The 24,432-nt window shown below is 38.2% G+C and overlaps 1 protein-coding gene across 2 annotated transcripts in view; it reads right to left on the reverse strand.

Moving 5' to 3' along the window:
- The window catches only part of LOC123536193 (ETS-related transcription factor Elf-3-like), a 51,882-nt gene extending 31,576 nt beyond the window's left edge, over positions 1-20,306 (reverse strand). Inside the window, exon 1 of one of the 2 annotated variants that reach the window (XM_053528901.1) lies at positions 20,175-20,306. The gene's annotated coding sequence lies outside the window, so the exon portion shown is untranslated. Of the gene's footprint in view, positions 1-976; positions 1,157-20,174 lie in introns of those variants that run through there. The other variant, XM_053528899.1, reaches the window with a different exon arrangement.
- Positions 20,307-24,432: the final 4,126 nt, after the last annotated feature.

The raw sequence follows: 24,432 nt of genomic DNA on the forward strand, positions 1-24,432 counted from the left end.
AGACATACCTCCAGACCCCCTAGCTTATCGCACCTTCGGTGTTCTTATGTTTGGGCCTACTACTTGAAATTCCTCAGCTACGCCGCTGAATAATGATAGGTAACCTTTTCAGAGAGATTATTGATCGTATTTCCAAGAATTTGCTTCAAATAAAGATTCTGCCGATAGTGTCATTGTAAAAGCAGAGTGCAGACGACTTACGTTACATACCAGGAAGTGAATACCACCTCGCGAGGTCGCAGCGCCGCCTACTTACATTTTGCTGATCGAAGTACTTACTGTAAAATCATGTATTTTCGCGAGGATAAATGTTTAATGTTTCTTAAATTTGAATTTATTCGAGAGATAGATGGTATATAGCGATCTCGTGAAACATAAAGGGCTACCTATATAAATTATAGCATTTTCGCGGTTATTTGTTTTAGCAAATTAAGCAAAACAAATTCCCACGCAAAAGGTTCCGATTTTACAGTACTTAGTTTTATTAAGTTAGCCCCATATTGTGGACAGTGTTTGGTGTTTTCTGTTTCTGGCTACTACTTTATTCCAAAGAGCGTCCCACGCAAGGTCTGAACCACAAACACGGAAAGCGCAGGCGTAAACTTTACCGCTGATATATATTTAGTTTTCAAAATAAACTAGCTCTTCCTATCGTTTTATTTTGACTGGTTATCTATTTCAGATCCTTTTCATCTATTCATACATGAAATCAGTTGATTTTTGCATTTCGTATATGTACGCTATTTTGTTAAAGTTATAAATACTTGAATGATTTTATGGTCGTTTTATTATGATCACTACAGCAAATGAAAACTAAATTTAAATTCTAAGGATTAATTTGCAGTTTCAAAGATAATGTCGGTAAAAAAAAATACGTACCGAAAATCAGTTAATAATGCAGCTAAAACTAATGTACCAAGCGAAAAGAAAATTAAAGAGTTTTAGTGATGTACAATGCGTATTTTAAATTCATTACCCTGTTGTTGTTTTTTGTACCGATCCGCCGTAAATCCAACTGACTCTCGCTCTTCTCACCTGTACAAGCTGCTGGTAAATCCAAAGAAAAATGAAGGAGCTATACGAATTTCAAATATGTAAGGAGCGGTGACAATACCTGATGAAAAAAAAAATGTTTCAAACAACAGACTCAGAATGAATCAGTAGGACAAATATGAAACGAATGTACCGTATTTGTCTAAATAAAAAAACTACGCACGCAGCAATATGTCTTTGTCTGTTATGACCAATACTATTCCGAAATTTTTTTTTGAAAATATTGATGATGATTACTTAGTATGTTTTTAAAAATGTTGGTTAACTATAAAATACTGTTCCCTAAGAAAACTAAGAAATGTATAAAATATGTAATGACGCGAAAAGTATCCTCACATTGCGTACACAACTAGTTTTGTACATTCAGCCAAGTTTAATCTATTAAAATAAAACATGCATTTTAGTGGGAGATGAGAACAGTATATCTACCACGTGTACAATACTAACCGGAAGTATTTTCACGAGATATAGCAACAATCGTTTACCGTATTCGTAAGGGCGTTTATTTACATGTAATATATGTACGGTGCAAAAGCATGCAGACTTCAAATGTCAACGACATAAAAGCCGATAGTGTAAGCACGTCCTTGTCCGTCCATTATTTTTGTCTGTTTCTCTTTGTGAAACTACATGTTCCTTATTGCCAATGCTATTAATTTACTACTTATGTAACCTTATTAAGAAAATAAACTGACATAAAGTCTGGACGCATCATCAAATGAATTGCTATTTCCTGAACTGTAAGATGTCAACCAAGACCGGTCCTAAAATGGCGAATTAAGACTCCTATAAAATTATACGTATTTAACGCTTTTTGAGAGACATGCCGATCAATAGTCAAAACTACTTACCCGGAGTTCAAACTGTTTACCGGCGAATTATATACAGAGTCATGTAAAAGCTTGCACAATGTATTATATTGACCATTATTTATGTTATTGCCCAGAAGTATATCTCTCAAATTGTATACGCAGTTTTTTTAATATGTATAAAGATATATTAGACTCACATTTAATATTGGGAACTAGATTTTAGTTTTGCGTGCTTTGTTGGCAAATAAAACACGTGTTTGAGTTCAGTTGTAATCTAATCACGAAGACCGAAGGCCTGAGTGATTAATAAAGACGCATCTGAACGAAAAATTCAAACAACGCAAAACTAAAATCTACTTCAACTCTTAACACGTTCGAATTACACCAGGAAGGGATACTAATCTGGAGTAAAATGTGGTTTTAAATACGTGGGAGTAAACCGGAATACCCAAAAGTAGGTCATTTTGCGAAACGTGTTATATATACTTTGTTCATATAAAAGAAAATCTTAAAAGTGTTGGAATGGAAAATATAAATAAAGTAAAACATAAAATAAACATGCGAATGTATTAACAGTAAAGTGCGTTCGGTTTAAAATAGTCATAAATGTATAAGAAAACATAACGTTATGAACACTTTATGCCTAGATATAACCTAGCATAAGATAGAGGCCAAGAAAAAAGGGAGGCCCGTTATTTCTTATATTCACAGCCTCTATCCCTTCATAGATATTGTACAATTTGTTATAGTGGCCCGTTTCTGCCATGTCGTTTTTGTCGTGTTGGCAACCTCGAAAGAACGAGAACACCACAAAAAAATTGTTATGTAATCGTGTTTGTGCCGAAAAAGATGCATCCTCAGTTAGTAGAAACGAACTTTGAATGCATACACTCATGTTGCAAAGATGTCTTTTAAGTGGGCAGAAAGGAAAAACTGAACGCATACACTGAGCCTGCAAAGGCGATTTCTTATAGGGCAGAAAGGTACATTGAACGCATAAACTCATGCTGCGTAGATGTCTTCTAAGAAGGCAGAAAGGAACAATTGAACGCATACACTCATGCTGCTAAGATGTCTTCTAAGGAGGCAGAACGGAACAATTGAACGCACACACTCATGCTGCTTAAATGTTTTCTAAGGAGGCAGAACGGAACAATTGAACGCATACACTCATGCTGCTTAAATGTCTTCTAAGGAGGCAGAACGGAACAATTGAACGCATACACTCATGCTGCTTAGATGTCTTCTAAGAAAGCACAAAGGAACAACTGAACGCATAAACTCATGCTGCTTAAATGTCTGCTAAGAAGGCAGAAAGGAAAAATTGAATGCATCAACTCATGCTGCAAAGATGTCTTCTAAGAAGGCAGAAAGGAACAATTGAACGCATACACTCATGCTGCTAAGATGTCTTCTAAGAAAGCAGAAAGAAAAAATTGAACGCATACACTCATGCTGCTTAGATGTCTTCTAAGAAGGCAGAAGGGAACAATTGAACGCATACACTCATGCTGCTTAGATGTCTTCTAAGAAGGCAGAAGGGAACAATTGAACGCATAAACTCATGCTGCTAAGATGACTTCTAAGAAGGCAGAAAGGAACAATTGAACGCATAAACTCATGCTGCTAAGATGACTTCTAAGAAGGCAGAAAGGAACAATTGAACGCATACACTCATGCTGCTAAGATGTCTTCTAAGAAAGCAGAAAGAAAAAATTGAACGCATAGACTCATGCTGCTTAGATGTCTTCTAAGAAGGCAGAAGGGAACAATTGAACGCATACACTCATGCTGCTTAGATGTCTTCTAAGAGGGCAGAAGGGAACAATTGAACGCATACACTCATGCTGCTAAGATGACTTCTAAGAAGGCAGAAAGGAACAATTGAACGCATAAACTCATGCTGCTAAGATGACTTCTAAGAAGGCAGAAAGGAACAATTGAACGCATAAACTCATGCTGCTAAGATGTCTTCTAAGAAGGCAGAAAGGAACAGTTGAACGCATACACTAATGCTGCTAAGATGTCTTCTAAGAAGGCAGAAAGGAACAGTTGAACGCATACACTAATGCTGCTAAGATGTCTTCTAAGAAGGCAGAAAGGAACAGTTGAACGCATACACTAATGCTGCTAAGATGTCTTCTAAGAAGGCAGAAAGGAACAGTTGAACGCATACACTAATGCTGCTAAGATGTCTTCTAAGAAGGCAGAAAGGAACGTTGAACGCATACACTAATGCTGCTAAGATGTCTTCTAAGAAGGCAGAAAGGAACAGTTGAACGCATACACTAATGCTGCTAAGATGTCTTCTAAGAAGGCAGAAAGGAACAGTTGAACGCATACACTAATGCTGCTAAGATGTCTTCTAAGAAGGCAGAAAGGAACAGTTGAACGCATACACTAATGCTGCTAAGATGTCTTCTAAGAAGGCAGAAAGGAACAGTTGAACGCATACACTAATGCTGCTAAGATGTCTTCTAAGAAGGCAGAAAGGAACAGTTGAACGCATACACTAATGCTGCTAAGATGTCTTCTAAGAGGCAGAAAGAACAGTTGAACGCATACACTATGTGCTAAGAGTCTTCTAAGAAGCAGAAAGGAACAGTTGAACGCATACACTAATGCTGCTTAGATGTCTTCTAAGAAGGCAGAAAGGAAATTGAACGCATACACTCATGCTGCTTAGATGTCTTCTAAGAAGGCAGAAAGGAACAATTGAACGAATACACTCATGCTGTTAGATGACTTCTAAGAAGGCAGAAAGGAACAATTGAAAGAAACACTCATGTGCTTAGATGTCTTCTAAGAAGGCAGAAAGGAACAATTGAACGCATACACTCATGCTGCTTAGATGTCTTCTAAGAAGGCAGAAAGGAACAATTGAACGCATACACTCATGCTGCTAAGATGTCTTCTAAGAAGGCAGAACGGAACAATTGAACGCATACACTCATGCTGCTTAAATGTCTTCTAAGAAGGCAGAAAGGAACAATTGAACGCATACACTCATGCAGCTTACATGTTTCTAGAAGGCAAGGAACTCTACATCATGTGAGATCCTTCTAAGAAGGCAGAAAGGAACAATTGAACGCATACACTCATGCTGCGTAGATGTCTTCTAAGAAGGCAGAAAGGAACAATTAACGCATACACTCATGCTGTTAATATATTTTCTAAGAGGCAGAAAGGAACGTTGAACGCATACACTGAGCCTGCAAAGGCGATTTCTATGGCAGAAGATACAATTGAACGCATAAACTCATGCTGCGTTAGATGTCTTCTAAGAAGGCAGAAAGGAACAATTGAACGGATTCACTCGGGCTGCTTAAATGTCTTCTAAGGGGGTAGAACGGAACAATTGAAGCAACACTCATGCTGCTAAATGTTTTCTAAGGAGGCAGAACGAACAATTGAACGCATACACTCATGCTGCTTAAATGTCTTCTAAGGAGGCAGAACGGAACAATTGAACGCATACACTCATGCTGCTTAGATGTCTTCTAAGAAGGCAAAAGGAACAATGAACGCATAACACTCATGCTGCTTAAATGTCTTCTAAGAAGGCAGAAAGGAAAATTGAACGCATACATCATGCTGCTCAGATGTCTTCTAAGAAAGCAGAAAGAAAAATTGAACGCATACACTCATGCTGCTTAATGTCTTCTAAGAAGGCAGAAAGGAACAATTGAACGCATACATCATGCTGCTTAGAATGTCTTCTAAGAAAGCAAAAGGAACAATTGAACGCATAACTCATGCTGCTTAAATGTCTTCTAAGGAGGCAAGAAAGGAAAATTGAATGCATACACTCATGCTGCAAAGATGTCTTCTAAGAAGGCAGAAAGGAACAATTGAACGCATACACTCATGCTGCTAGATGTCTTCTAAGAAAGCAGAAAGGAAAAATTGAACGCATACACTCATGCTGCTTAGATGTCTTCTAAGAAGGCAGAAGGGAACAATTGAACGCATACATCATGCTGCTTAGATGTCTTCTAAGAAGCAGAAAGGAAACAATTGAACGCATACACTCATGCTGCTAAGATGTCTTCTAAGAGGCAGAAGGAACAATTGAACGCATACACTCATGCTGCTTAGATGTCTTCTAAGAAGCAAAAGAAACAATTGAACGCATAAACTCATGCTGCTTAGATGTCTTCTAAGAAGGCAGAAGGGAACAATTGAACGCATACACTCATGCTGCTAAAGATGTCTTCTAAGAAGGCAGAAGGAACAATTGAACGCATACACTCATGCTGCTAAGATGACTTCTAAGAAGGCAGAAAGAAACAATTGAACGCATAACTCATGCTGCTAAGATGACTTCTAAGAAGGCAGAAAGGAACAATTGAACGCATAAACTCATGCTGCTAAGATGACTTCTAAGAAGGCAGAAAGGAACAATTGAACGCATAAACTCATGCTGCTAAGATGTCTTCTAAGAAGGCAGAAAGGAACAGTTGAACGCATACACTATGCTGCTAAGATGTCTTCTAAGAAGGCAGAAAGAAACAGTTGAACGCATAACTAATGCTGCTAAGATGTCTTCTAAGAAGGCAGAAAGGAACAGTTGAACGCATACACTAATGCTGCTAAGATGTCTTCTAAGAAGGCAGAAAGGAACAGTTGAACGCATACACTAATGCTGCTAAGATGTCTTCTAAGAAGGCAGAAAGGAACAGTTGAACGCATACACTAATGCTGCTAAGATGTCTTCTAAGAAGGCAGAAAGGAACAGTTGAACGCATACACTAATGCTGCTAAGATGCTTCTAAGAAGGCAGAAAGGAACAGTTGAACGCATACACTAATGCTGCTAAGATGTTTCTAAGAAGGCAGAAGGAACAGTTGAACGCATACACTAATGCTGCTAAGATGTCTTCTAAGAAGGCAGAAAGGAACAGTTGAACGCATACACTAATGCTGCTAAGATGTCTTCTAAGAAGGCAGAAAGGAACAATTGAACGATACACTAATGCTGCTAATGTCTTCTAGAAGGCAAAAGAACAATTGAACGCATACACTCATGCTGCTTAGATGTCTTCTAAGAGCAGAAGGAACATTGAAGAATACATATGTGCTTAGATGACTTTAAGAAGGCAGAAAGGAACATTGAACGAATACACTAATGCTGCTTAGATGTCTTCTAAGAAGGCAGAAAGGAACATTGAACGCATACACTCATGCTGCTTAGATGTCTTCTAAGAAGGCAGAAAGGAACAATTGAACGCATACACTCATGCTGCTAGATGTCTTCTAAGAAGGCAGAACGGAACAATTGAAAAGCATACACTCATGCTGCTTAATGTCTTCTAGAAGGCAGAACGGAACAATTGAACGCATACACTCATGCTGCTACATGTCTTCTAAGAAGGCAGAAGGAAAAAATTGAACGCCCTACACTCATGCTGCTTAGATGCCTTCTAAGAAGGCAGAAAGGAACAATTGAACGCATACACTATGTGCGTAGATGTCTTCTAAGAGGCAGAAAGAACAATTCAACGCATACACTCATGCTGTAATATATTTTCTAAGAAGGCAGAAAGGAACAATTGAACGCATACACTGAGCTGCAAGCGATTCTTTAGGGCAGAAAGATACATTGACGCATAAACTCATGCTGCGTAGATGTCTTCTCAGAAGGCAGAAAGGAACAATTTAACGATTCACTCGGCTGCTTAAATGTCTTCTAAGGAGGAGAAACGGAACAATTGAACGCACACACTCATGCTGCTTAATGTTTCTAAGGAGGCAGAACGGAACAATTGAACGCATACACTCATGCTGCTTAAATGTCTTCTAAGAGGCAGAACGGAACAATTGAACGCATACACTCATGCTGCTTAGATGTCTTCTAAGAAAGCACAAGGAACAATGAACGCATAACTCATGCTGCTTAAATGTCTTCTAAGAAGGCAGAAGGAAAAATTGAACGCATACACTCATGCTGCTTAGATGTCTTCTAAGAAGCAGAAAAGGAAAACAATTGAACGCATACACTCATGCTGCTAAGATGTCTTCTAAGAGGGCAGAAGGAACAATTGAACGCATACACTAATGCTGCTTAGATGTCTTCTAAGAGGGCAGAAGGGAACAATTGAACGCATACACTCATGCTGCTTAGATGTCTTCTAAGAAGGCGGAAAGGTACAATTGAACGCATAAACTCATGCTGCTAAGATGACTTCTAAGAAGGCGGAAAGGAACAATTGAACGCATACACTAATGCTGCTTAGATGTCTTCTAAGAAGGCAGAAAGGAACAATTGAACGCATACACTAATGCTGCTAAGATGTCTTCTAAGAAGGCAGAAAGGAACAGTTGAACGCATACACTAATGCTGCTAAGATGTCTTCTAAGAAGGCAGAAAGGAACAATTGAACGCATACACTATGCTGCTTAAGATGTCTTCTAAGAAGGCAGAAAGGAACAGTTGAACGCATACACTAATGCTGCTAAGATGTCTTTAAGAAGGCAGAAAGGAACAGTTGAACGCATACACTAATGCTGCTAAGATGTCTTCTAAGAAGGCAGAAAGGAACAATTGAACGATACACTAATGCTGCTTAGATGTCTTCTAAGAAGGCAGAAAGGAACAATTGAACGCATACACTAATGCTGCTTAGATGTACTTCTAAGAAGGCAGAAGGAACAATTGAACGCATACACTATGCTGCTTAGATGTCTTCTAAGAAGGCAGAAAGGAACAACTGAACGAATACACTCATGCTGCTTAGATGTCTTCTAAGAAGGCAGAAAGGAACAACTGAACGAATACACTCATGCTGCTTAGATGTCTTCTAAGAAGGCAGAAAGGAACAGTTGAACGCATACACTAATGCTGCTAAGATGTCTTCTAAGAAGGCAGAAAGGAACAGTTGAACGCATACACTAATGCTGCTAAGATGTCTTCTAAGAAGGCAGAAAGGAACAGTTGAACGCATACACTAATGCTGCTAAGATGTCTTCTAAGAAGGCAGAAAGGAACAGTTGAACGCATACACTAATGCTGCTAGATGTCTTCTAAGAAGGCAGAAAGGAACAGTTGAACGCATACACTAATTCTGCTAAGATGTCTTTAAGAAGGCAGAAAGGAACAATTGAACGCATACACTAATGCTGCTTAGATGTCTTCTAAGAAGGCAGAAAGGAACAATTGAACGAATACACTCATGCTGCTTAGATGTCTTCTAAGAAGGCAGAAAGGAACAATTGAACGCATACACTCATGCTGCTTAGATGTCTTCTAAGAAGGCAGAAAGGAACAATTGAACGCATACACTCATGCTGCTTAAATGTCTTCTAAGAAGGCAGAACGGAACAATTGAACGCATACACTCATGCAGCTTACATGTCTTCTAAGAAGGCAGAAGGGAACAATTGAACGCCTACACTCATGCTGCTTAGATGCCTTCTAAGAAGGCAGAAAGGAACAATTGAACGCATACACTCATGCTGCGTAGATGTCTTCTAAGAAGGCAGAAAGGAACAATTCAACGCATACACTCATGCTGTTAATATATTTTCTAAGAAGGCAGAAAGGAACAGTTGAACGCATACACTGAGCCTGCAAAGGCGATTTCTTATAGGGCAGAAAGATACATTGAACGCATAAACTCATGCTGCGTAGATGTCTTCTAAGAAGGCAGAAAGGAACAATTGAACGGATTCACTCGGGCTGCTTAAATGTCTTCTAAGGAGGTAGAACGGAACAATTGAACGCACACACTCATGCTGCTTAAATGTTTTCTAAGGAGGCAGAACGGAACAATTGAACGCATACACTCATGCTGCTTAAATGTCTTCTAAGGAGGCAGAACGGAACAATTGAACGCATACACTCATGCTGCTTAGATGTCTTCTAAGAAAGCACAAAGGAACAACTGAACGCATAAACTCATGCTGCTTAAATGTCTTCTAAGAAGGCAGAAAGGAAAAATTGAACGCATACATACATGCTGCTCAGATGTCTTCTAAGAAGGCAGAAAGGAACAATTGAACGCATAAACTCATGCTGCTGAGATGTCTTCTAAGAAAGCAGAAAGAAAAAATTGAACGCATACACTCATGCTGCTAAGATGTCTTCTAAGAAGGCAGAAGGGAACAGTTGAACGCATACACTAATGCTGCTTAGATGTCTTCTAAGAGGGCAGAAGGGAACAATTGAACGCATACACTCATGCTGCTTAGATGTCTTCTAAGAGGGCAGAAGGGAACAATTGAACGCATACACTCATGCTGCTAAGATGACTTCTAAGAAGGCAGAAAGGAACAATTGAACGCATAAACTCATGCTGCTAAGATGACTTCTAAGAAGGCGGAAAGGAACAATTGAACGCATAAACTCATGCTGCTAAGATGACTTCTAAGAAGGCGGAAAGGAACAATTGAACGCATACACTCATGCTGCTAAGATGTCTTCTAAGAAGGCAGAAAGGAACAGTTGAACGCATACACTAATGCTGCTAAGATGTCTTCTAAGAAGGCAAAAAGGAACAGTTGAACGCATACACTAATGCTGCTAAGATGTCTTTAAGAAGGCAGAAAGGAACAGTTGAACGCATACACTAATGCTGCTTAGATGTCTTCTAAGAAGGCAGAAAGGAACAATTGAACGAATACACTAATGCTGCTAAGATGTCTTCTAAGAAGGCAGAAAGGAACAATTGAACGAATACACTCATGCTGCTTAGATGACTTCTAAGAAGGCAGAAAGGAACAATTGAACGAATACACTCATGCTGCTTAGATGACTTCTAAGAAGGCAGAAAGGAACAATTGAACGAATACACTCATGCTGCTTAGATGACTTCTAAGAAGGCAGAAAGGAACAACTGAACGAATACACTCATGCTGCTTAGATGTCTTCTAAGAAGGCAGAAAGGAACAATTGAACGCATACACTCATGCTGCTTAGATGTCTTCTAAGAAGGCAGAAAGGAACAATTGAACGCATACACTCATGCTGCTTAAATGTCTTCTAAGAAGGCAGAACGGAACAATTGAACGCCTACACTCATGCTGCTTAGATGCCTTCTAAGAAGGCAGAAAGGAACAACTGAACGCATACACTCATGCTGCGTAGATGTCTTCTATGAAGGCAGAAAGGAACAATTGAACGAATACACTCATGCTGTTAATATATTTTCTAAGAAGGCAGAAAGGAACAATTGAACGCATAAACTCATGCTGCTAAGATGACTTCTAAGAAGGCAGAAAGGAACAATTGAACGCATAAACTCATGCTGCTAAGATGACTTCTAAGAAGGCAGAAAGGAACAATTGAACGCATACACTGATGCTGCTAAGATGTCTTCTAAGAAGGCAGAAGGGAACAATTGAACGCATAAACTCATGCTGCAAAGATGTCTTCTAAGAAGGCAGAAGGGAACAATTGAACGCATACACTCATGCTGCTTAGATGTCTTCTAAGAGGGCAGAAGGGAACAATTGAACGCATACACTCATGCTGCTAAGATGTCTTCTAAGAGGGCAGAAGGGAACAATTGAACGCATACACTCATGCTGCTTAGATGTCTTCTAAGAGGGCAGAAGGGAACAGTTGAACGCATACACTCATGCTGCTAAGATGTCTTCTAAGAAGGCAGAAAGGAACAGTTGAACGCATACACTAATGCTGCTTAGATGTCTTCTAAGAAGGCAGAAAGGAACAGTTGAACGCATACACTAATGCTGCTTACATGTCTTCTAAGAAGGCAGAAAGGAACAATTGAACGCATACACTAATGCTGCTTAGATGTCTTCTAAGAAGGCAGAAAGGAACAATTGAACGCATACACTAATGCTGCTAAGATGTCTTCTAAGAAGGCAGAAAGGAACAATTGAACGCATAAACTCATGCTGCAAAGATGTCTTCTAAGAAAGCAGAACGAAAAAATTGAACGCATACACTCATGCTGCTAAGATGTCTTCTAAGAGGGCAGAAGGGAACAATTGAACGCATACACTAATGCTGCTTAGATGTCTTCTAAGAGGGCAGAAGGGAAGAATTGAACGCATACACTCATGCTGCTAAGATGTCTTCTAAGAGGGCAGAAGGGAACAATTGAACGCATACACTCATGCTGCTAAGATGACTTCTAAGAAGGCAGAAAGGAACAGTTGAACGCATACACTCATGCTGCTAAGATGACTTCTAAGAAGGCAGAAAGGAACAATTGAACGCATAAACTCATGCTGCTAAGATGTCTTCTAAGAAGGCAGAAAGGAACAATTGAACGCATACACTAATGCTGCTAAGATGTCTTCTAAGAAGGCAGAAAGGAACAGTTGAACGCATACACTAATGCTGCTAAGATGTCTTCTAAGAAGGCAGAAAGGAACAATTGAACGCATACACTAATGCTGCTTAGATGTCTTCTAAGAAGGCAGAAAGGAACAATTGAACGCATACACTCATGCTGCTTAGATGTCTTCTAAGAAGGCAGAAAGGAACAATTGAACGCATAAACTCATGCTGCTTAGATGTCTTCTAAGAAGGCAGAACGGAACAATTGAACGCATACACTCATGCTGCTTAGATGTCTTCTAAGAAGGCAGAAAGGAACAATTGAACGCCTACACTCATGCTGCTTAGATGCCTTCTAAGAAGGCAGAAAGGAACAATTGAACGCATACACTCATGCTGCGTAGATGTCTTCTAAGAAGGCAGAAAGGAACAATTGAACGCATACACTCATGCTGTTAATATATTTTCTAAGAAGGCAGAAAGGAACAATTGAACGCATACACTCATGCTGCTAAGATGTCTTCTAAGAAGGCAGAAAGGAACAACTGAACGCATACACTCATGCTGCATAGATGTCTTCTAGGAAGGCAGAAAGGAACACATGAACGAAATGGATAGAAAGGTTCGATGTTGGATAGAAAGTTCGATGAGTGGATAGAAAGGAACATCGAACGTATACACTCAGGCTGCAAAGGTGCCTTCTCAGTGGGCAGAAAGGAACATCGAAAAGATGCTTTCTATGTGGACAGATAGTAATAATTAATGCATACACTCACGATGCAAAATGTCATCTAAGTTGGCAGAAAGGAACATCGGCTATATAGATGCCTTCTCAGCGGGTAGAAAGCAACATTGAACGTATACACTCAGGCTGCAAAGATGCCTTTAAGTGGATAGAAAGGAACATCGAACGTATACACTCAGGCTGCAAAGATGCCTTCTGAGTGGGCAGAAAGGAACATCGAAAAGATGCTTTCTATGTGGACAGATAGTAATAATTAATGCATACACTCACGATGCAAAATGTCATCTAAGTTGGCAGAAAGGAACATCGGCTATATAGATGCCTTCGCAGTGGGTAGAAAGCAACATTGAACGTATACATTCAGGCTGCAAAGATGCCTTCTCAGCGGGTAGAAGGGAACATCGAACGCATACACTCAGGCTGCAAAGATGCCTTCTCAGCGGGTAGAAAGGAACATCGAACGCATACACTCAGGCTGCAAAGATGCCTTCTCAGTAGGTAGAAAGGAACATCGAACGCATACACTCAGGCTGCAAAGATACCTTCTCTGGGTAGAAAGTAACATTGAACGTATACACGCAGGCTGCAAAGATACCTTCTCAGTGGGTAGAAAGGAACATCGAACGTATACACTCAGGCTTCAAAGATACCTTCTCAGTGGGTAGAAAGGAAAATCGAACGCATACACTCAGGCTGCGAAGATGCCTTCTAAGTGGGCAGAAAGGAACATCATATGCATTCATTCGGGTTGCAAAGATCTCTTCTAAGGGAATATTTGGTGAAGAATTTTATGACACAGCTACTGGAATTGATATGTCTTCCATGGCCAAGATCTGTGATTCAAGTACTATTAGACGCAATGCCCAATTTGACATGGAAAATAGGCTTGGGACATTCCTGGCTGATCTGGAATTAGATCTGTAATCTTGTAAGTATAATAATATACTGTCAAATAAAATCTGAAAATCGTTTACAATTTAAAAAAAAAAAAGACGTGGATGTTGTACCTTCATTTATTTGCACTTTAAAACAGAATTTTGCAAGTAACCCTATTAGTATCAAGGTTTTCCTTGACAGGACCGAGCCCCTGGCATTCAGGCTTCATGTAGAACCTGAAATATTTCCAGGCGTCTGATGATGTACTGCCAGGACAATGTTCAAAACATTTGTTATTGTTACGATCATGAACTGGCTATACAGCATTGAGCAGATATTTTGAAATACTAACCCAAAGATGATAAAAGCGCAAACGCATGTACGCTAAACAGTATCTTAATAAGTCTTGAAAGCTGGATATTAATTTTTCAACAAAATCAGAGACAAGAATCGATTCTCTGTTTTGGCAGAAAGGAACATCGAGCGTATACGCTCGGGCTGCAAAGATGCCTTCTCCGTAGGTAGAAAGTAACATTGAACGACTTTGAAACTTTGGCGACGATTTTTGGTGATCCCCGTCAATCGGAATATCACTAATTATCACTTTATTTATTTCACTTGGCGTTTGTTTTATTTTTTCGCTGACTTTATGCTGCTTTTCTTTTGCGTGTGAATAATAGCATCCTGAATACAATCATGTTATGGCGTTTTATTTAGTAAGACTATGGCAATGTTTCCGTCAATGATATCAGTTATTTTACAGTGTCTCTGGGTATTATGATTAATATTATTTATCAATTTTTCTCACTATCATGTTTAGCCACATTATGTGATATGAATATATTGTGTATTAATTATGTAAATTGGTAAAAAAAACCTGATATTTACAAGTCTTAATGTTGTGTTGCCATTTTATAACATCGACATTTTAACTTCGGCAACATTATTTACAATTTACATTATTTACAATACCAATTTTAGAACATTTCTGCACGAGTTCTTATTTTATGCTAACTGATGAAATACTGTGTTTTATCAATGAGGTATAATCCATATCACTCACTGCATATCACTCACTGTAAATGATATCTACTTGTACATTGTGTATAAATTTTAAATTATTTTCTTAAAACAGGATGAAAATTGCAGTCGCACTTTGTTCTTTATAGTTTACTAGTATTTCTCGATTCAAGTTATTTTAATGAGAATTTCATAACGTTATGCAGCAAGAAAAAAAAATAAGATGGAACTTTATGTCGTGTGCGTCTTTCTAACGTCACAACACGTCTGACGTCATGCCCGTTTATGTGTGTCTGTTTCCTGCGCTGAGACCAAAAATTGTTCCAAAATGCGTATTTCGACGTAATTAAGCATAAAATAAAAAGAAAATTTGTTGGGTTTTTTTCGTGAATATAGAATATCTCAGCTCAAAGCAAGAAAAATTTTACATTTTCACTCGCTCGAGATATATTTCATATTCACTCAAATCAAACAAATATCCTCAATTTATTGATATACAATGTAGGGATAACGCATGTTTTTATAACATCTGCAGAATCCCGAGGGATTCTGCAGATGTTATAACACGAACTCAACATGCGCTAACGCTATTCTTGCATAAAACGCGTAAAAACTGATAAATGAACAATTGTCACTCAACGTCATTAAATTTTCACGAAATGCGCGGGAATGTCTGAGTTGTTTTTTACGTTGACGTCATTTCGTTTTGAATTATCCGTTTTGGGGCCGAATGGCGTTTACGCTTTGCCACGGAACGTGCATATATTAAAAGATGTTATAACAGCACGCGAGCGCGAGAATCTCCTTGTTAACATAACGTTCAAAGACGTGTTTTGTAACGACGTCATTTACGTCGTGTTTAATTCTAACAATACATAGAAAGGGTTAATTTTAAAAGCAACTTGTCGCAGTATTTTTGTAATGTCTAATTCTTGCAACTTAAGCAAATGATCGTAGATACTTTAAAGCGTGATAATGTTACTGAGTACGTCGTATTCAACAATCTGTTTATTAGGTGGGAAACTGTATTCCATGAAATGACAGTATTTTCATGATTACCGGCTCTTAGGTCAGTCACTGAATAGCATTCTCTAAATACAGGATCGGACTAAAATCAGACGATACTATTGCTACTGTAGTCGCTTTGAAAAATCGTACTTATTTGCACGCCATCGATTGTTTACAGATACGTTATCAGCGAGATTTTATACAGGAAGTTAGCGATAGTTGAACACTATTGGATGAGGCCATTGACTTATAGGAGGCTTACTTCCTTTATGGAGTAAATCATTAGAAAAAAAATGGGTCAGAAAACTATTGTCATACGTATACAGATGTGTTCAGTCGGGTTGTCCTTCGAAATCAGATTAACCAGTCTAATCGTTAAATCAAAAAAACAGTCGAGTTTATGTGACAATTTAACAGCTTATGAAATGATGAATTGTGTGATAAGATAAGAATAGTTAAAGGGTATAATGTTGCGTCTTTTTTTGTTTTCTCTCTTTTTTGAAGTAAACTATATATGGTAAAAACTAGGGATCATGTAGTACTCTAGAAGTAATTTTCATAGGGTAAGCTTTGAGCATGGTCTTAAGGTAGAAGTAAACTAGGAAAACAGAAAGCATGTCATGTTAGCGGGACGAAGGCATGATAATACGAGCGCGAAAGTCGCCAGCCCGACAGATCTTTTGTTGAGTTTACGTGACGGATATAAAGTCGTATTGTCGTGGTATGCCGACACAGCAGCACGGCTGAACGACACTATTTATCGCCTTGTCCTGCTTTCATGTTGTTTTAAACGCAACAAATTGACAGATTTTACACAAAATAACGACAAAAATGTTGTCGATTTTTCATGTTAGCGGGTAAAATATCCCGTTCTGGTGCCCTTTATTTGTGAACGTGTCGTTTTTTCGTTATTTTACCCCTACGACAACACTGCACGGAAGAACGACACTTTCTTATAAGTCGCCTTGTCGTGCTGTCGTGTCTTCTGCCCTCCAATAAGACAATTCGAAATCTTCCAAAACACAGGGAGATTTTACTCTACATCATGCACTTGTTTGCATTTTCCGATATAATGCCGGAATATCACTCCGCTTAAAATATTTACGTCACCAGATTAAAGTCACGACCAAAAAACAATGTTTGCACAATATAATATTACGTCACGACAAAATAATATGAAATAAGGCACTGCCTCAATCGGGAATCGATCCGACTTCAACTCATCCCATAACATTTGAAAAGAACTGTCATATGACAGCACGGAAGGACACATTTTTTAATTCGATAGTAAATATCTCATTCGGTATATCGCATGTTACCGTAGAGGGATTGATCCCGATTTTCGTCGCTACGCCTAGGATAAATTCCCTATCAATTTAAAGGTAGATTTTGGAATTAAAAAAAACACTGCCCATATTGTATTGTATTACAGGTAATTTCCGCCTCTTGGATAGGCGCACCCACTGGCACCAGAATAGAAAGAAAATGCCTCTGTACATGTACATTACCCCTAGGTATTCTATAAGAACCATGGTCATGAAGGGGAAAATATACTAACCCGTTTCAATCGCGCATTTCATACCTAAAACACGCAGTTCGGTAAATGTGTACTATGGATATCAAACAAGTGGTAATTTATCTTCCATTGTGTACCGGTCACATTTCTTCAATACATCTTATCTTAGAAAAACAACGCGTAGTTTATAGTTATTTCAACGTTACACAAAAAACTTGCTTGAACTTCCCTGATTCTGATTGGCCAATGTGAAAATGTATGTCAATCGTCATTTTACTACACGTGTTCGCTAAAATGTGAAAATGCAGCATAAACGTGCAAAATGAATAAAATAAACAGAACAGATGCAGACCAATGTACGATTTCAAATTAAAGATCATATACAAGATGAATTTCATTCATCATTTCGAGTTTTAACGTAAAAATGTGATTTTTTTAAAATTCTGTTTTTGTTTGTTTACATTTCGCCAAATATGTGCACACTGCCGTGACCTCTAGACCGGATGTTCATTAGGGAAGGTCAAGCAAGTTTTTTTCTGTAACGTTGACGAAAGCATAAAATATGTTGATAATCTCAGCAATATGGAATATTGAGACAATCTGACTGGTGCACGATGGAAGATAAATTATCGCTTGTTCAATATACTAGGTACCCATTCACCGGACTGTGCGTTTAAGTTGAGAAATTTACGATTGAAACGGGTTAGTATATTTTCCCGTTCACGACCATGGTTCTTATAGAATACCTAAGGGTAAGGTATAACATGTACAGAGACATTTTCTTTCTGCTCTGGTGCCAGTGGGCGCACCCACTGGAGATGTATATTTATTTATATGAATTGTGCTCACTAGGTGCTTTTATACAAGTGCAAACTATGTGTATATATACCATATATCCATATTTGTACTAATGTGCATGACGCTGCGGTTCGGACAAGTTATGTGGACGCTTATTATAGGCAAAGGAAAATGCGTATTCTTCAAAAAAAAAAAATCCGATGTCAGAGACGCCCTGAGCACGTGTCGGAAGTACACATTTTTTAATTCGACAGTATATATCTCAATTCGGTATATTGCATGTTACCGTAGATGGATCAAAATCGGTAGGATCAATTCCCTATTACACAATATTTGCAGAATAAGATAAAATCAATGACATAATATAAGACAGCTGCACAACATACAATCTTAAAACACGACCAAGATAAAACTCACAGAATGGAGACAATATATTATAATACAGTACATGTATCATACAAGAACTGTCACTACTGGTAACAAATGCCTCCGAAGCGTGCCCAAGAATGCTACAGTTGTCTGCGCAAAATATCACACATCATTTCATGACCTTGACCTTGACCCGGGTCATAAGCGTGACACACCTCAATATGGTTAACATTTGTGTCAAATTATTTTCAAATCGCTTGATAAATGCCGACAAGAAACACCTTTGACTTCTAAGTGTGACCTTGACCTTGGAGCCAGGGGTCTGGGTCACGTCATCTGAATATAGGGAACATATTTGCCAAGTGATTTTAAAATCCTTTCATCAATTGCAGAGTTATAGACCGGACAAGAAACAGGCCATGCTAATCTTTAACCTCTAAGTATTACCTTGACCTTAGAGCTAGGGGTCTGGATCTTGCGCATGACACTCATTATGGTTAACATTTATGCCAAGTTTTTTTTAAATAGATGGCAGAGTTATGGACCGGACACGAAACAGACCCTATTAACCTTTGACTTCCAAGTGTAACCTTGACCTTGGAGCTAGGGGTCTGGGTCTTACGCCTGACACGTCGTCTCATTATGGTGAACATTTTTGACAGGTTATTTCAAAATCCCTTTATGGATGCCAGAGTTACAGGCCGGACAATAATTTACACGGACGCAAAGACGGACGGACAGTGCGATTTTAATATGCCCATCTTTGGAAGCATAATAATATGTAAAACATACATACACATAATATAATACTGTCTGCATATATCATCTTAAATAAGCATGATATAAGGATGCATCTATATAAGACAACAAAAAATGTAATAAAATAAGTACAAAAACACACACACACACACACACACACACACACACACACACACACACACACACACACATGCACACAGCATATAATGATATACGTATTTAACATGAATATATTTGCAAAGTATATGAAGAATTTGGTACGTCATGTCCATTTTGTAATAAACACTTTCATAATAACCATTTTTGTCTAGCCGACGTTCCATACGTTTATGCTATTTTTGAAAAATAAACACATCTACAAATAAAAAATCCAATCGTTTCTTTTTTCCTTCTATCTTTGACTCTGTGTATTAAATGTTTTGTACTGTTATTTATTTGAATATTTTGTTGTTTTTTGCATTTTTCCAGAGCTAAGCTTCATAAGGACTATCGGCACGACGAACGTGCCGATTATTTTTCTGTTCGCACAACGTTCGTACCGATTAGTACCCTTATCCCCACGACGGTGGTTTCGATAGCGCTTCTGATTTTGGCATCATGTTTATTGTTTATAAGATCTATACTAAAACAGCACTATAAAAATGATAATATTTCATATTGTAAACTTTTTGTTAGTTAAATTGATTAATTCTAAATTCATCAACTGCAGAAGATTGTCGTGCGAATAATAGATATAATCGGCACGACCGTCGTGCGAATAACGAAAGTAATCGGCACGACGGTCGTGCGGATAAAGAAACTTTTTGGCACGACCGTCGTGCGGATAGCCCCCGCGTTCTGTAAAAGTCAAACATGTAAGTATAGCTCTGTAGTTAAATAAAAATGGACACATGTAATATGATACGAGTTAAAATCAAATTAAGCGGTCATTTTTAAACTGTGGAAAGAAAAGCAAATAAACTTTACTTACGGATAGATATCTATTTCAAATAAAGAAGAAGGAAGTCCCTTGAAAGCTGGTACAAAACATCACAATTCCCTCCTGTATTATATGAAAGCTGATACTATATATTCATATAAATTTTTCTGGCGTTTAAAAGCGCACAGTTGAAGTCACATGTGCATAAATATAACAGTTGCATTCTATTTCTTGGATGTTCATAGATCTGTAAAATTGAAGAGATATCGTCAATAAAGATATGATGATTACGTATTTAAACAGGCTATTATTTTTTATTTTTTTATTTATTTTGCGGCTTGAATGTCTTTATGAAGAGCTTTTTGGTTGGCAACATCACGTTTCTATCACGTCATATCGCACAAAATGACGTTTATTAGAATCTCTACATAAGGAAAGCATATTATACAATCATCATGCACGGATGTGATTAACTGCCGACCTTAGATGACAATTCTCTAGTTTTATTCTATTTCGAACATAAATCGGCTGCAGAATAAGCATTACATCAAAACAGGTTACTAAGTCGGTTCAAAAGATTTAAGCGATTGTATTCCGGAAGCTTGAAACTGATTGGCTTAGATTTTTGTAACGCGTGGTTTGATTGGTCAATGCGAAAATGTCATTTGCGTTAGCTTTTTTATGCCATTAAGGCTGTCCATGTATTTACATTATTCTGCAAGAACATATTTGTTGAAATAAACCAAAACTTTTCAGACGAATTGTAATCTACTGCAAATGCCGAAAGTCAATGTTATCATATATAGTTGTTTTCATTATGGAAAGGGGGAAGTGTACTTTTACATCAGATAACTATTGTTTGAATAGTATTGAGCTCTGCGTAGATTGTTAAGAGTACACAAGAGTTTATCAAAGAAAGCAACGCTCAACTTAAACCTTGTCACTACAATAAAGTTAAAGTGAAAGATACCATAACACAATTTACAACAAAACTTACTCAAACATCGAAAGGAATGATATTACTCGCATCTGTTAAGACGGAAGATCGACCTCTATTAAGGAACTACTTTATTTGCTAGAGGGTACTCTTTTTCAGTTCCTTATTTATGAGGTTGAGGAGCAAACTGAGTTGTGTTAAGAGACCACTTTTTATGGCACTTTCCTTTGCAAGATGTTAAGATTTTATTCGCTTTCATTTGAATATGTTACGTATTTCGATGCAATAGTCATGCCACTGGCACAGAAGTACAAAAAGACGGTTTTCTTCAAGGAAAATGTTGTATCTAGAAATGAATTGTGTCAAATTGTCTCAGCCGAGTAGACTAGTATGCGTTTCATATCCCTGTTGTAGGTCGAGAGCGTACCAGTTTCGGACCAACAAGTTCTTGCGATGATCGGCTGTAAAGAACGTCTGTTGCTGATCTTATGAAACATAACTTGTCTCCAACCAGTGTCTGCTTTTTTTTTGGGGGGGGGGGGGGGGGGGGGGGTGTAAAATCAGAGGACGTATATTTCCTGATGTCTACTTACACAAACGCAGTTTCGTAAGAAATGAAAGACTGGAAATGCGGATAAAAGATGTAATACATTGCTTATACATATACAGTAAATAATAACGGACACATTTAATACCATATAACCTTGTTATGATATCACTCTTCACAAGGAAACAATTTTTCAGTGTTATGGGACTTGTCAGTATATCCACGTCCTACACCAGTCAAGCAAATTTTATTATAAAATGTTTCAATGCAATACAGTTATCCAGCCTATTGGCTTATAGTACCAATGCATTACATGCATTGGTTCTAGACATATTGATAGGGAAGCCATAATTTTGTCACGTTTTCTATGTCCGAAAGGGGAATATCTTCGCCATAATAATGATAAAAAGATGGGAATTTGCGGTGTGTATGGAGATTCAACTAAAAGCACACTTAGGTTTCGGAAATATTAGAGATGTGTTGGAACATCGGTCTACCGCAAAAGTGCAATAACTTTGTCCAAGCAAGTCATAGGAATGGAACATATCATGTAAACTTGTCGTATGATCTTTAAGTTTGAAAACTTACACTGCTGGACTTATGGGTTCCATTTTTACCCTAGAGTCCGCCCACTTAGCTCAGTATGGAGAACGCAGATCTACGGGTCACAGGGCCGTGAGTTCGATCTCTGGACGAGGCATATATTCTCCGTGACAATTGATAAGACACTGCGTCTGAAATCATTCGTCCACTATCTCTGATCCATGTGGGGAAGTTGGCAGTTACTTGCATAAAACAGGCGAGTACTGATACAGAATCCAGGAAAACTGGTTTGCTTAACTGCCACCTGATACCTGGAATACTGATGAATAATGGCACTAAGTCAGACATATTACACACCAGGGTCCAGTTGTTCGAAACTTTAACAGGCTGTTAAACTAACCGCCGGTTAAATTTTGATTCAAAATATTTGTCTTTATGGGAAAAACTAGTATGATTTTTTGATTTTACCGTAAAGACATTTAAGCGCTTATAATCCTTAACTCATGACTTTGTTTTTCTATGTCTTCTAAAATGTTGAAATATAACCCTGAAAGTTAATCGCATGTTAGCTTAATCGTCTGTAAAGTGTCGAACAACTGGGTCCAGGTTGTAACATGTCTCGGCGCCAAATCATGCTTCCATATATGTACAATCCGTACTATCTTTTACGTAATTAAAAGAATTGCATCTTTTACGGTACGATGCGTGGTGTAAACACATTTGATACAACATTCGTGAAGCTGGCACGGCATTCAGCATTCGCAAGATTCCTATGTAGACCTGGAACGACACTCAACATGCACCAAAGTCGAATGTCGAGCTTGAACTATATTGGCCAATCGTCCACATCATGACATTGGTCTAAATGTAATGTCTTACTTCAGCTAAATTCGACATTCGCCTAAGCTAACGACAAGCTTGCGCCACCTTCAAAATTCACCATCATTCAATGACGCGACATTAATAATTTTGACATTCAGCAAGATCCTCTCTCGAGCTGGCATGAGAAACAATTTTGCTATATTCTGTTTTTCGTTTTTAGGAGGACAGGGTCCAATCAATATTTGAAAGAATTGCACTTAAGTCGGTGCTACGGAGCGTAGGGGATGTTGGACATTTCATTACCACTCATGACAGATTCATTTCAACTGAGTCTACTTTCACTATACTTTGTTGCGTTCTGGACTTTCAACGGATTATCTAAATGATCTTATTATAATGATATTTTAAGAGATGTTCAACCGTGGGAGGACGGGACACCATTGCGCAGATTCATGCATCGTCCCTAGAAATTATTTGGTTGGAGAATGAAAAGACAAACGTTACGAAACTATATAAATATAATGAAAACAAGAGTGCCAGACTGTCACAAAATACGCCCGTCTAAATATTCAGTTACGTATCATAAAGGTAATAATGTTGATGTTGTATGCCTTGTTAACCCCCAAAAAGAGTGAAAAGGAATCAAGGTATTTGTGATGTTCAATGTGGGATGAAATTGACAATCGGATCAAAACTGTTTGAATATACAAGGCTAATTCCGCAGATTTCGAGTAATTCAAGGGCCGTAATCCAAGAGTGCCTGGGTTTGGATTTGGCTGGTTATCAAACTTGACCGAGATATTATGCCCACTAACATTGTCGCCAAGTTTGGTGAAGATCGGATGAAAACTGTTTGACTTAGACAGCGGACATGCTTCTGGACGCCAGCCGCCGACGGATGTTCACATAATACGCCCCGCTCTTTCAGAGACGGGTGTATACAAATATATAATACGTATAATTCTGAAAATGTTAAGCTTAACATCAAGAATGCAGTGTATACACAAAGAACTGAAAATCATCATGGTTAATATAGAAACAATAGTACTAAATACGTAATCAAGCAGCGCTTCCGGGATTGTCGGATAATGGCGGTAAGGAAAAATCTCAATTTTTTTAGTGGCATTTTCAAGTTTTATGTAAGCCAGTTCCTGTTTTTATTTCATTGTGGACCTATACTTGACATTTTGGTAGCATTTTCAAGGAGATTGTTCGCATTTATAGAAATGTAAACAAACTGTATTGCTCGTGTGTTCATACCCACAGTTTAGCTGTCAGTTTGAAAGATATTCCATAGTGTTGACCTGTCGGACAAGAAATAAATCTCTATCAGAAGACCCCTACTTTTCTTGGTGTTTTTTTTTTTTTTGGTGGTTTATAGGTCATTACAAGAACGTAAGGATAGTAATTCTTTTTTTTAAACGGGCCTGGCTATATGTTACAGCTCTCAAAATATTGCT

The sequence above is a fragment of the Mercenaria mercenaria genome, chromosome 17, assembly GCF_021730395.1.
Source record: "Mercenaria mercenaria strain notata chromosome 17, MADL_Memer_1, whole genome shotgun sequence".
NCBI classification, from domain to species: domain Eukaryota; kingdom Metazoa; phylum Mollusca; class Bivalvia; order Venerida; family Veneridae; genus Mercenaria; species Mercenaria mercenaria.